Here is a 13543-nt window from a genome sequence, read left to right on the forward strand (position 1 = left end):
TGCAGTTTATCGCTCGTCTGTCTGTTGTTGCCAGGAATAAAGAAAAGGAAAGTGCACAGGCCTGCTCACTGGCTCAAGCCGAGCCACAATCGCTACCACGTGCAGATAGTAGGAGAGTTGAAGGATGGGATAGAAAGACTGGATAGTAAAGACGCGCTAAAGACAAGGCCGATCCCGGAGGCAGTGCAATACCGGGCCAACCAATGGCGGAAGTGAAGCAACCTTCAAACTCTCCGCCACATTTCCAAAAATAAGTCCAATTGGACCCGTAACAGATATTCTACGGGGTCCGGACATTCGCATCGCATTTAGTGCTCCCTTTTGACAAGTTGGCACATCTACAAGCCGATGGCGGACACCTTCCCTCTTTCCATATCCTCCCCTCTTCTAGCTCACAAACAACCGGACACGACAGTAAAGTGACCGGGGACCCACCTCTGTCCGCAAAAATCATGCCAAAAACGGCGCCGTCAAATATAGCGTCCCGAGCGGCGCCGTCTAAAGTCCGAGAGAGGCAGGCAGGCGTGCCTTGCGGTCGGCGTGCGTGTCGCCCCGACGTCTGGGGCGGGACCGTTCCGAGCCGCTGGCCGTGGCGGACAACAGAGGAGGAAGATGAGACGGAGGCGAGGCGCGCGTGTGCTGGCTGGCACACTCGAGGAAGAAGTAAACACATAGGCGTGAGAGCACGCGGAAGGCCTCGCAAGAAAAGAAGCTACGAAAAAGAGAAGAGGAAACAATGAGGTAGCAAAGAGTGGAGGCTGCGTTTCATGGTAGCCGGGTCGCGCAGGCGGCAGTGGGTGTCTATAATTAGAAAGCGTTTCAATATTGCCACCCCTTCGCGTCTAGGCCGCGGGCGCGCGCCTCCATTGTTCTCGAATAAGGGAAGAGTGGCAGCGACTTTTATTTCAAGATCGCGAGAGGCGAGAAGGGAGGTAAAATTGTTGGCTCCGGCCTTCGCTTGGGTCAGGCGCTTGAGCGCAAGCCTCTGGAACGCGGAGCGTGTAAAAACGTGAGCGATATTATTGTCCGGTATTTTGACGATATGATGGGCTCTAGAAAGCGTATAGTATAAGGCTTCAGAAAAATAAATGAAACGCCTTGCTTTTTTCGAAAATGCGAGTTGTACCTGATGTAAATTTATACGAGGTGTAAATCGGAGTAATGGGACAGCTGTCGGATACCTTTTGCTTCTTAGACTTTAATTTAAAGAATATAAGTTCAAATGAAGGTTTGGTAGGCCCACTAACACAGGAGCACATCCCTTTGCGATGTGTGATACCCACCAGCCTTTTCGGCGCACTATATACCTTATAGCCTTTGGGCTCTGTCGTAAAAGGATGGGAAGACGTGTATTAACAGTGAGGAAAGTGGGGCTGGCTGATGCGTTATCAACGGTGAAAACAGCACTTACACGGCCGGCACTGAATGGAAGCCGCACAACACGGCGCTAACAGTAGTGTTTTACTGGACGATGTCAGTGCACGTTAAAGATCCCCAGGTGGTCGAAATTATTCCGGAGCCCTCCACTACGGCACCTCTTCTTCCTTTCTTCTTTCACTCCCTCCTTCATCCCTTCCCTTACGGCGTGGTTCAGGTGTCCAACGATATATGAGACAGATACTGCGCCATTTCCTTTCACCATAAACCAATTATTATTATTATTATTATTATTATTATTATTATTATTATTATTATTATTATTATTATTATTATTATTATTATTATACAAACTAAAAGCACAAAATCTGAAAGCTCATAAGTAATTCCATTTAATACTTTTATTGCGTTTGTATGCATTTTTATTTCTTTGGGCGCCACTGATGTACTCATGTATAAGGTACATCCGCACAATAAAACGTGGTTGTTAGTCAGCGTCGTATTCTTCCCCTTCCTCCGGGCCATTTTAAGTGCTGTTTTCTCCGTTTAGGGCTTTTCTGCTTCACTGACTTAGCCTGAACCTCGCGTCATCGAATCTTCTGGTTATTTCCAATGATAAGAAACCGTCTAAAGAGTGCGCTCTTTGCATGCGCGCTGCCGCCAATGGCCGCCCTCACCCTGCTACAACAGCTTGCAAAGACAGCTAGCATCGATGGCTGAAGTGCGCGGTTGCTGGAGGAGACCATATCAATAAATGATGTGCCTCTGCAGCAAAGAAGACATTCCGAACTCTCACTTGAAAGCGAGCGCATCATATTTGTATGGTTTGCTCTCGAAACTCCCCATTCTTGCTTTTAGGGAAAATCGAACCATGAATACATCCGGCTAGTCGGTCCATCTTTGACATGAGTGTGGTTATTGACAACGTCAGCCTGACGTGTCGGCGCAATTCCCAACCTGACGGCCGGTGTTCCGAGAATAATGTCCCTTTGAGACTCCAACTTAACACTTGTGTACGTCATCGATTTTTCTGCACTTTCTTAATGCTGTTTTGCTGAAATACATATATATATACATATATATATATATTTGCTGAAATATATATATATATATATATATATATATATATATATATATATATATATATATATATATATATATATATATATATATATATATATATATATATATATATATATATATATATATATATATATATAGTGAGAGAGAGAGAGTACAGGAAGAGCATATATGCTCTTCCTGTGCTTACTATGTTCCAAAACGGGAGCAATATGGGCTCGCGAACAGTCGTTCGTTGCGACAGTTGTGGACGGGTCTTCTGTCACAGCCGGTCATCTGAATATAGATTAACGCCCTCGCTTCCGCACATCGCTCGTTCGCGTCCCGTCCTGCGGACCTCGGAACAATTGGCCATCCAGCGCATCCGGTCATACTTGGCAGCTTCATAAGCTCCTATTCCCGGGCTCCACTTCCAGCCGTCTAATCAGCTGTCCGCGGAGCCGTTCGCCTCCGAGGTCCCCGAAGGCTGCGAGATCAGGGCCGGAGATTGTATCTCGAGAACCGGACAGAAGCCGACCACGACGTCGTCAGCGAGACGCGTTGACAGAGAATCACGCCAGCTCAGCCTTCAAACACGCGTCTGACTTCAGAGCATCTCCCTGTATCTTCCCCGGGCTGCTCGGGGCAGACGTCGACGTTGTCGACAAGCACGTCGACAGGCCGGCGTTCGCGTGGTGATCGCGACCTGCATATGCTGGACGTTCTGACGACACGTGCTCGATTTTGTGGGTTTCTTGTCGTTCGCTTTCTGTTTTTTCGAGTGGGAGAGGAGGGGGGGACTCGCCTTGGAGCCAAGGGAACTGATAGTTACGACGGCCGAAGGACGTTGCGAATGGTCACGTTCGCGCGTCGGCTATAGCCAGCTGGTGCGCGTATGTACAGAGAAAAGGATACTGTGACTGCGAGTGCGGGTGGTAGCGGTCGCGGCACGTGATTCGCAAGCGCTAAATACCAGAACAATGGAAGTATATTTTTGTTTGTTTTTTTCTCCTCGCTCGTACGTGCCTGAAAATTGTCGCCAAGGGTATGTTTTAGCTGGCTTTGAGACTCAACATTACTCAAAGCTTATACAACTTTGAAAACGTGCAGCTATTAGAAACAAAACATTGTTTTAAGTCAAGCCGAGACACAGACTTGAAAGTATACGAGATTTAAAAATGAAGTAACTCACACTGCACAAGAGGCTCTTCTGTCTTCGAATTTCCTTTGTATACAAACACTTCCGTCCGATCACCGCGCACTATTAACGCGAAGGTAGTGTATTGGCAGGCAAGATGCAGAATTATGAGTATGTGTACAGAGATAAAAAAAAAACGATAAGGTATGTGTACAGAGATAAAAAAAAACGATAAGAGAAGAAGCACATAGAGGCGACACCATGCTCTGTGAAGGGAGCTGTACTGCTGGAACCTGCGCGTTCGGATGACATGGACCGAACTTCCACTGCTTCGCGGGGTTCTTTTCGCCAAACGCACTCATTGCATCCAGTTTGCCTCATCGCGCGTTTATTGAAGATGTCGGTGCATAAGCATATGAGGAGCTGATGTAACGGATGATAGCTGCGCTGCCGGGAAGGAGGACCGTAAATAAGTACAATACCTTAACAGTACCATATGTTGGGCGAGTTGGCATCGACTCAGGTCAAGTCCTTCGTCTTCTGTTTTGGTCACCGCACCCAAGTATGATGCCATTAATTTGGGCTAAGAAGGTCAAAGAAAAAAAAAGGTCAGTTGAGCTTTGTAAAAAAAAGGGGGGAGAGGGGTTCACTCATAGCACTCTATACGAGCTTGCGACCGCCAACCACAATACACACTGCTGATTTGCTATTTTTATCCTTTACTGCCTGAGCAGCGACATGCAGTGCTGCCTCTAACGGAGATAAAGCTCTATAGTTGCGACGCGCTTTCTTTCTTCCACCAGGCGGCGGTGAGGTCGCTAGCTGTACTGACGGCGGACATGAACGCCTTCCGGAATACTAATGCGGCGCCTCCTTTATGCGTACTGGAGCATCAATGTGCATTAAGACTACGCACTCATTACCCAACAACGAGCGGCTGGCGACCAGAAGGAATCCGACTGGCGCGTCCTCATTGGCGAGCGAGGTCGACAGCATCACAGGCATGCGCTTGCGTCCTCAGGATCCGGGCGATCCGGCCTCGTATGATGCGCGTCCCCATAGAACCCACGCACATCGACATCGCCGACTGGCAGGAAACATGGCGTGACGCGGTCGCGTTCCCGAGAAACCGGAATCCCGGCTGCGACACGCTGCCGACGGCGCCGCATGTGTGCCCTGACGTCAAAGACATCGGTTTGGGGAAGAGACGGGGGGGGGGGGGGGGGGGGGGGGGGGTCCATCGGCGTTTGAACAAGACGTCGTGTTTGAGCGGTGTCTCGTCCCTTGACAGGGCGACAGCGTGTGGCGATGAACGGCGCGCCTGCCGATCGCACGCGCGGAAAACGAGGTTTAAGCCCATCTCCCGCGTGTGTGCACCGTGATTGCTTCATCTCCAATGGAGAACCCGCTCTGCATGCAGCGAGTACCCCGGGATGTTGCACGCAAATGAGGGAAGCGAGGGGTGCACTTTGCCGCCGGGACTTGTCGTTTACGCGTCGAAGCGAAGTATGCGACCGCGAACCGCCGACGCTTACGTATTCCTGCGAGCGCACGACTATGTTTTGATTATGCGCAAGGTTCGACGCTTCTTTGCCTGTAATATTGTCCGCGCAGACGCCGCTGCTTCGATGCATATTATACGCTCACGTATACTCCAGAAGCAGGCTACTGGATAGATGCTGTCACTTTATGTGCCGCTGGACAGATGCATAACGGAGTGCATGCTCATTAAGGAAGTTCGCCGAATGCCGTCCTCGTTAAACGTCGCGTCGCCTTGGCACGTGTAAGCTGTCGTTTGTGGACGGGCGCTAGACGGATGAAAATTCGCCCGTGCACACAGCCGCATCGCAAGTGTATACACGCAGTTGATGGGCCTGCGGTTTGCTCTCGTGTGTGCCCGTTTATCGGGACCCGTTTGGGTGAAGAGGCCGAATTACGCATTCCCGCCACGGGATGCTGCGGCTCCCCCTCGGGTATTATTACCATGCGTGTACGGGCACCGAGTGGTTAGGCTACTCGTGCTGCCGCGGTCTTGGGGGATGACAGCACGTTCGTGCATACCTCTCGCGAACGGCCTTCCAGCTGGCCCAGTTACGCATACACGCACTCTGATGAAGCCTGCAGTGGTTAGTGCGGTGCCAATTGCACAGTGTGAATCTTTCTGCTTTGTAAAACTCTTTCGCTCCAATGGGCATGACTGAAAGTTAGGAAAGCAGGCATGCCTTGTAGATTGGATGGAGTTTCAAAGTTTGGTTTGGTTTACGGGGGTTTATCGTCCCAAAGCGACTCAGGCTATGAGGAACGCCGTAATGAAGGGCTCCGGACTTTCTCGCTCCTACGGACATGAGTGAAAATTAGGAAAGCAGGCATACCTTGTAGATGGGATGGAGTTTCAAAGTTTGGTTTGGTTTACGGGGGTTTAACGTCCCAAAGCGACTCAGGCTATGAGGAACGCCGTAGTGAAGGGCTCCGGACTCTCTCGCTCCTACTGACATGAGTGAAAATTAGGAAAGCAGGCATACCTTGTAGATGGGATGGAGTTTCAAAGTTTGGTTTGGTTTAAGGGGGTTTATCGTCCCAAACCGACTAAAGCTATGAGGGACGCCGTAGTGAAGGGCTCCGGAAATTTCGACCACCTGGGGTTCTTTAACGTGCACCGACATCGCACAGTACTCGGGCCTCTAGAATTTCGCCTCCATCGAAATGAAACCGCCGCGGCCGTTTCCACCAAAGAAACGTAAACCAAACAGATTTGTATCGCTCAGATGTGCATGGTTTGCTGAAATAGTTTTTTTTTTACATGTCGGAGCATGTAGGCTTATAAGCAGCGTAATTTTATTCATTTGCAAGTTTTTAAATTTTCGTCTTTTTTTTCTTTGTACTCTATAAGCAGGGTATTCTCCGCATCGGTGATTCACCCTCCTACTCTCCCCCTTTCCGGCCTCCACTCCTCTCCTCTCTCCTATTCAGCCGTGACGTAAATCGTCTCTTTTCCCTCACTCCTCCTGTTTGATCGGTGCCGGCGATCGCAATCGACCCGCGGCAAGCAAAGTCAACAACCGTTCTATCGCACGCGATGACAGGGCTACGGGGAGCGCTGCACGGAAGCGGGCGGCATCCGGGCAGCGTTCCTATACGCGGCGCTTTTGCGACGCAGTGCCGCGCCGACGCGAGTAACTGCGTCGAGCGCGTCCTCCATTGTGCGCCCTAATTGAGCGTTTCCTGGAAGAGCGAATGCCGCGCCACACAGCGCGACCCGGTAATGTAGACGACCCCCATCGCGGTGAACTATGACCCCCCGCTTGGCCGGGTTCACTTTGTTGTCGCCTGGCGCAGGGGCACCGTGCGCGCGGGTCAAAGCGGGTCGAGCTCCGGACGCCTGAAGCGCGTATGGCATTCCGCGTTACTCCGTCGCGGTGCAGTCTATGAGGTCGCCTCTCTGCTCATTCTTCTAAGACAGAGACACTGCGCTGTTGTTCCTTAACCGTTTTCCTGCCCTCAGAAGCGAAGTGTGGGCAGGATGAGAGCTAGTAGAGAGGTGTGATAGTATAAGTGCTGCTAATGACAACTAAACGAGTACATCTGATTTTTGAAAGGTGCGTTAAGTGCGCAACCTGAGGCAATGACGGAATTGAAGGCGTGAGACAAGCCGCAACGCCGTTTTCCCGCGTTACGTAACCTGACCTAACTTTCTGGGGCAAGATGTGGACGTTGTGAGATGAGGAAAAGAGACCGGCCGGGCGGGACAGTCGAGGTGAGAAACGTCGCGGTTTTTGAACATTTATCGCAACGCGATCTGCGTTCGCAGCGTTGTTGTCCCGCTCAGCACAGCTTCGTATTCTTTTTTCTTTTAAAGGGCGAACAAATTATGAACACTCATCTCTTTGACTACGTGGAGAGGAGCTTCACTGCGTTCCTTTCGCTTGGTTGAGGACAGTGAAAAAAAAAAAATGTTGAAATAAGTACTCTGGTATGTGGGTGGCACATGCAGCAACGCCTTTGTCACCTAGGGCAAATACTGCAATTTGTTCTAAATAAAAGGTTGCAAGAAACAATCGTTTTAGCACAGTGTGACGTAATATCATATAGACGTATAAATACTCCAGTGTGGCACCCTCATATGTCGAAACATACTTTTCTGGACCGTTCAGAACTGTTGCAGAAAGCGCGAACTATACCGCATCCACCAAGCTTGCTCCAGGAGCATATAACAGTCGAGCGAGCAATATGGCTACGCCCACGGAGCGCTTGTTGGAAAGATCTATGCCTGATTAGCAAATGCCTGCTCCACCTCAAGTATGTCGGATTAGCAAATGCCCTGCTGCGCACGCCCAGTAGCAGCTGCGCAGTGGCTACTCTAGTACGTCTCTGCCATGCTAAAACTCTCCAATATGCGCGTAATCAGTTTATTGCGTGCAATCCAGTGGCACGCATGTGCTGCGTCCCTGGCCCACACTCTTCGCATTTCCCACGTTTGCGCGGGCGGAGTGTGAGTGCGTACCCGTGGGGTCAGCACATCATCGCCGCTGCACGCAAGAAGTGCACTTGATCGCGTTCCGGGGCCTCACTCCATCGCGCCCACGGCCCGGGTCGAGTCGAGACAAAGGGAAGAGCGAGCGCAGCCGCTTGAGATGCGCACAAGTGTTTAACGCCCGTTACGCAACGCCATCTACGAGGGCTTCGCGATTGCACGCGTTCGGCTGTTACGGAACACGATCACGTCCTAGATGAGGGAGGCCCCATTGTTGCTCTTCGTCTTGTTCCTCCCCGCTGCGGTTTGGCCGGCGTGGAATGCGCGCTTCCTGCAAGTCGTGCGCCACGCGCTAATTCTGCACGCTGCTGGGAGACCGGTCACCGAGGTGAGCTAAGCGCAATCGGAGCGGAGGGCGCGTTGTAGCTCACAACTAAAGTGTACCGTTCATCACTGGTTACAGGCGCGAAAAAAGACACAACACACAGGGCAGAAAGACGGGACGAAGCGCCACTCACAAATCCAAAGATGAATAAAACAGACGAAATGAAATGAAAGATGAACTAGATGAAAAGATGAACAAAGATGTAACCAAAGATGAACAGTTACCAACTTGCCCAGCAAGACGTTCTTTTAAAGTATACCGGTCGGTTGTGATTCTCTTATGTTGCTACCAGGCCGCGGCGTCTGACTTCCTATGTGGTAAACACTTATGATAGACGAAAACGAGAAACCAAGCTAAACTAGAAGACCTGTAAACGCTGTGTCAACCTCAAAGGAGGCTCAAATAATTGACAGAATGTATCGCAGGGAGAGACGGTCGGAAACGATCCTGCGAAATTCGCTTACAGATGTTTAAAGCTAGAGAAAACGTCGTGTTCCCTCCTGTTTCTTTCACTCTAACCCCTCATGTGCGATCAATGCATTTCCTGTTTGCACGTAATCATGCATTGCGCCTCATGATGGGAGGGGAGAGAAGAGGGAGGGGGGAGTGTGAGCGTTGCTTCGCGTGAATGGAATCTCCTGCACTGTCCGACCGTGATTCCGCGAAGATATATGCAAACTGTACGCCTAAGTAGCGGGACTATGACTCACATTATTGTATACCAATTAATAAGGGTGCAACACTGACCGTTGACATTATTCGCCACCACATCCGTACCTCGTACGGTCTGTTTTTGTTCGATTTACTGGGAATTCACTGTGTCACTTTACTCCTTGCGCACGAAGTGGCATCCACACTCAAGTGCGGTGACTGCGCCTGCAGTTTCTCTAGCGCTCGCGCTGTACAGGGTGGGTCAGTCTTAACGGGAACGCTTGAGCACGTGCTTCTGCAGCTCGCGCAAGCGCCAGCTGCGGCTGCCTCTCGTAGACAAAAATTATTGTGGGACAATAAAAAGAACGAAAACTTAAAGTGTCACTGACCGTGCCACTAAGCATAACGGGCTGAACCTCACGTAGACAAAAATTGTTGCGGGACCGTAAAAAGAACGAAAAATAAAGTCTCTCGGCCCGTGTCACCTCACGTAAACACATATAACATGGTTAGGCTCAGAAAAAAGAACATGAAAAAAAGCCTATGCCTGTGTCACTTTCGTGCAACAGGCAACCTCACGTAGACAGTATGACCACACAGTTGAGGAGCATGGCCCAGACACCCCTTAAAGTACACCAGCTGCGCGATGCACCCGAAGCTGAAGCTACTCTAGCTACGGAACCAGGGGCTTGGGAGTTACCTACCCTGTACGTTCGCTCCGGTAGATCGTGAGGAACCCGGCGAGGGTGCAGGCGCAGCCTCCCGGCGCTCCGAGGAGCTTGACCTTAATCATGCGGCGGGCGTCGCAGCCGAGGAGGGGTGCCCCTTCCCGAAGGAGCCCTCGCTGGCGCACACAAGCCCGGCCGTTCTTCAGCGACGCCCCTGCACCATGCCCTCGCGCCACCTCGCCACGCAGCCATTGTTCGTTCCATCTTTCCGAGCCGCGCCGCCGTAGCCTCAGCGACGAGTGCTGGAAGAAGGCAGCGCACATTGCGCCGCATACACATTGCTGTAGTACGTGCCTACGGAAAACACACACTCGAGATTTAGCTACGTGGTGCGGCTGACCTTCGGCTCACCGGGTTATCATCTAGTTGCGTGCACTGTTCTCTGAAGGATGGCACGGGCTACAGGCCGCGTACTCCTATACGCAACACAGTCCCGTATTTCCGGACTCCAGCATCTCCACGATTACTCTTTTGTTGGCTTTAGTTTTCTCACGAGAGCTTGCGGGTCTCCAAGGCTGTCCTTTACAAACCTTGTTCAACCGAAGTGGACAGCCCGAACATCTCTACACTCTTGATTAAGGGAAGAATGGTTTCGTTTGGTTGCGTTAGGTTTAGAGGCTTCTATCAGACGGCGTTGCACGAATAGAATAGAGACGGCGCAGAGAATTTTCGCTGCGTGCATTTCCGCAGATGCTATCTACTACTCGCGGCACAATGGCCTCTCGAACATAAGAGAAGCGCCCTGTTTCAAAGCTGCACTGCGCGGGTTCGTGTGATGCATTGCAACGGAAGGGCTTTCATGCCAGGAGGACCAAGCCGCAGCCGCGAGACGTGGTTGGGGCGTCCGCTAAAACCAGTGCGCAACGGTGCACGTAGTTGTTTTAAAACAAGAACACTATCGATCTTCGAAATAGGACACGTTAGGGTTAAGCCTGGAAAGACTGCAGCCTTTCTGTAGCCGTTTTTTCCGCTTCACGCCACAGCAAAATAAATTCCGCAGTAGATTATGCGAAAGGTGACTCTACACGCAGTATTGCGCTCCTGTTCTATATAGGCCCCGCTGTGTGGATTAGCGGTTGCCACACCCTGTAGATTTAACGACGACGTGTTTTGTACGCAGATAAGCACGGCGCTTCATTCTAAAAATTGTGCATCTGCTTTTGAAGCGCCCGTTCAACGTCACAGCTCTTAAGAAATTCCGCTTTGAAACGAGCGCTATGCGTTCGCTATGGGAACACGCTGTCCTCTAGCGCACTCCCTTTTAAGAAAGAGTGCGCTGGAGGACAGCTTACTCCCTTTTTTACTCCCATATAGGAGTATTCAAGCTTGGAGTGTGCGATGAAGTAATCACGGCCCGACTTACGGCGACCTGTATACACTGTGTAACGCACGCAAATTGCTCCGCTTCACCCGTTCTCGAAGCGCAAGCGTTCACGCTTGTCTATCATGCATCGCGCATATACAAGCGGGTCAAACATCAACGCGCACACTCAGCTAAAGCTGCAGGTGCACGCACTAGTCGGTCCAATCACGTGCCTCAAAACCGCAGCGCCTCTCGCTATGTGCTATCGAACGAGTGCGCGCAACAACAACCATGTATAGCGTGTAGCGGCATGATTGACCGCGCGCGGTACCAGGCACGATTACGTGCACGCCATAGAGATACTCCGCCTAATATGTCGGCCGGTGGTCGACCTTGCTCCGTGCGTGTAAGAGAAGCAAAGAAAATGTAGGCCTGCCGAACTCACGGTCACGTTATCAAAAGCGCGCAGTTTTTCTCAAAGTGTCACGCGTGGAAAAAAAAGAATTGGAAAGCCGTTCGGCGCGGGCATCTGTGTAGTAGTTGAAAATAAGGGCGTGAAAAGGCGACGTGGGTGATGTGGCGTGTAGAAAAAAAATAAAAATAATAATGAAAAAAAAGTGAGCTCTCGTCGCGGTCGCCGCCGTTATAGTGGTGGTGGTGGCTACGCGCACAATGGGGGCCCAGAAGGGAAGGAGGGGAGGGCGAGCCATGGGAATCGAAGATTGTTGGAGCTGGCACGCAAATCGCAGACCACTCGTTGACCGCGACCGAGCTCGCAGGCCTGCATGCCAGGACCGGTCAAATTTCGCCCGGCGGACAGCGAGGAGCCTTCGGCTACTGGTTTTCGCGACCTCTGCCGCGTCGCATTGCAGTGGATGCCTGAAAGGTTGCTGTTGAAAGTGGTGGTGCGAAGAAAGGGGGGGGGGGGGGGGTGCTGGAAGGCACCGCATAGAGCTGCAAGGCGACGAATGTAACTGTCGATTCCGCAAGGTTGCTGCGGCGGCAGCAATTCGAGCATTTTCTCTTACTCTCTCTCCAGCTGGAGGTCTTTGATCCGCGCGCACGCGAGCTGTCCATTGTACCGAGAGCGTTTCGCTCTTGTTATTCGGGATGACCTTGCCCGGATGGAAGCCCGGGATTGTTGGCGCGTTTGCTCGAGCACGTGAAAACAGAGCGGGTGAAACCGTGGCCGAGGTTTCGTAGAAAACCTCTTTACACGCGAGTTCGGTTCTTGGCTTGTACCTTTCTAGTTGGTTACGAGGCTATCGTCCGGTCGTCTGCAGTGAACGGCCAGCTCCCGTGCGCCCACATGTCACGCATAGCAAATGGTATAAGTTCGGAGTAGAACTGCAGGTGGTGACTTTGATAAAAGTCGCGTGTGAACAAGGTCATTTCACTGCATGAATGAGAACGAGGCAACTAGATTGCGATCTTATGAGCAAAGTTATCTATACAAACGATGTGCTTCTTTGATTCAAACTATCTGCACGTTCAAGCTATAGTAGCAATGTTTACTCCCTGTAATTTGTTTATGGGGTTTACGGTTTATGGAGTTTAGCGTCCCAAAGCGACTGAGGCTATGAGGGACGCCGTAGTGAAGGGCTCCGGAAATTTCGACCACCTGGGGTTCTTTAACGTGCACTGAAATCGCACGGCACACGGGCCTCTAGAATTTCGCCTCCATCGAAATTCGACCGCCGTGGCCGGGATCGAACTCGCGTCTTCAGGGTCAGCTAGCAGCCCAGCGCCATAACCACTGAGCCACCGCGGCGGCTTTCCCTGTAATTAAATGAGCGATGCTAGTTTTAGCAGCTCAGCATTTTATTGTACCAAGGAAAAATGCTGTTTGGATTAATCTGGCCACATTCTTCCTGTATTGATGCCACCGTAGACAAATCCTTCAAGAATTGCAGATTGAAACGCTTAAGCTATCACAAATTCTAGACTGTTTGTATGAAGCCCCGTGGGCTGTAAACGCAGCGTGTCCTATTTGAACGAACATTATACGGTCGCGCGATTAGCCGTGAGAGTCATTTCGTAACGGTGAAATCCTCTTCCCGTTGTTATACGACGAAACCCCGCTCAACAACGCGCACGGTAGTTGAGCCGCTCCGTTCCAAATCACCGCATAATGTCGTTGAGCGCGGCTCGTCGCTTAATGCGCAATTTCCTCTTCGCAACTGGACGCGCGCAGGGAAACCCACGGACGCTGACGCGGAGCTCCTGTCTGCGATTTCATTCGTCACTCGGTATTTGTTTTTTTCTTAACAGCACGCGTTTCCCTGAATAATGCGGCCACCACGCACAACAAGAAGCATCACCAAACACAAACAGGTTGTATCGTTTGTCTTCGGTCCATCTCTAGAAATCCCGAAGAATGCGAACTTCGAGAGCCAAACTTTCTCGAGCGACCGCTATCGGGGAACAGACC

The 13543-nt window shown here is 51.1% G+C and overlaps 1 protein-coding gene and 1 pseudogene across 1 annotated transcript in view; one reads left to right on the forward strand and one right to left on the reverse strand.

Moving 5' to 3' along the window:
• Tmhs (Tetraspan membrane protein in hair cell stereocilia) overlaps positions 1-13543 on the forward strand; it is a 168332-nt gene that overhangs the window by 56315 nt on the left and 98474 nt on the right. The window lies entirely within an intron of this gene.
• On the reverse strand, positions 159-279 carry LOC144099591 (U2 spliceosomal RNA; annotated as a pseudogene).

The sequence above is a fragment of the Amblyomma americanum genome, chromosome 7 (genome assembly GCF_052857255.1).
Source record: "Amblyomma americanum isolate KBUSLIRL-KWMA chromosome 7, ASM5285725v1, whole genome shotgun sequence".
Classification (NCBI taxonomy): Eukaryota; Metazoa; Arthropoda; class Arachnida; order Ixodida; family Ixodidae; genus Amblyomma; species Amblyomma americanum.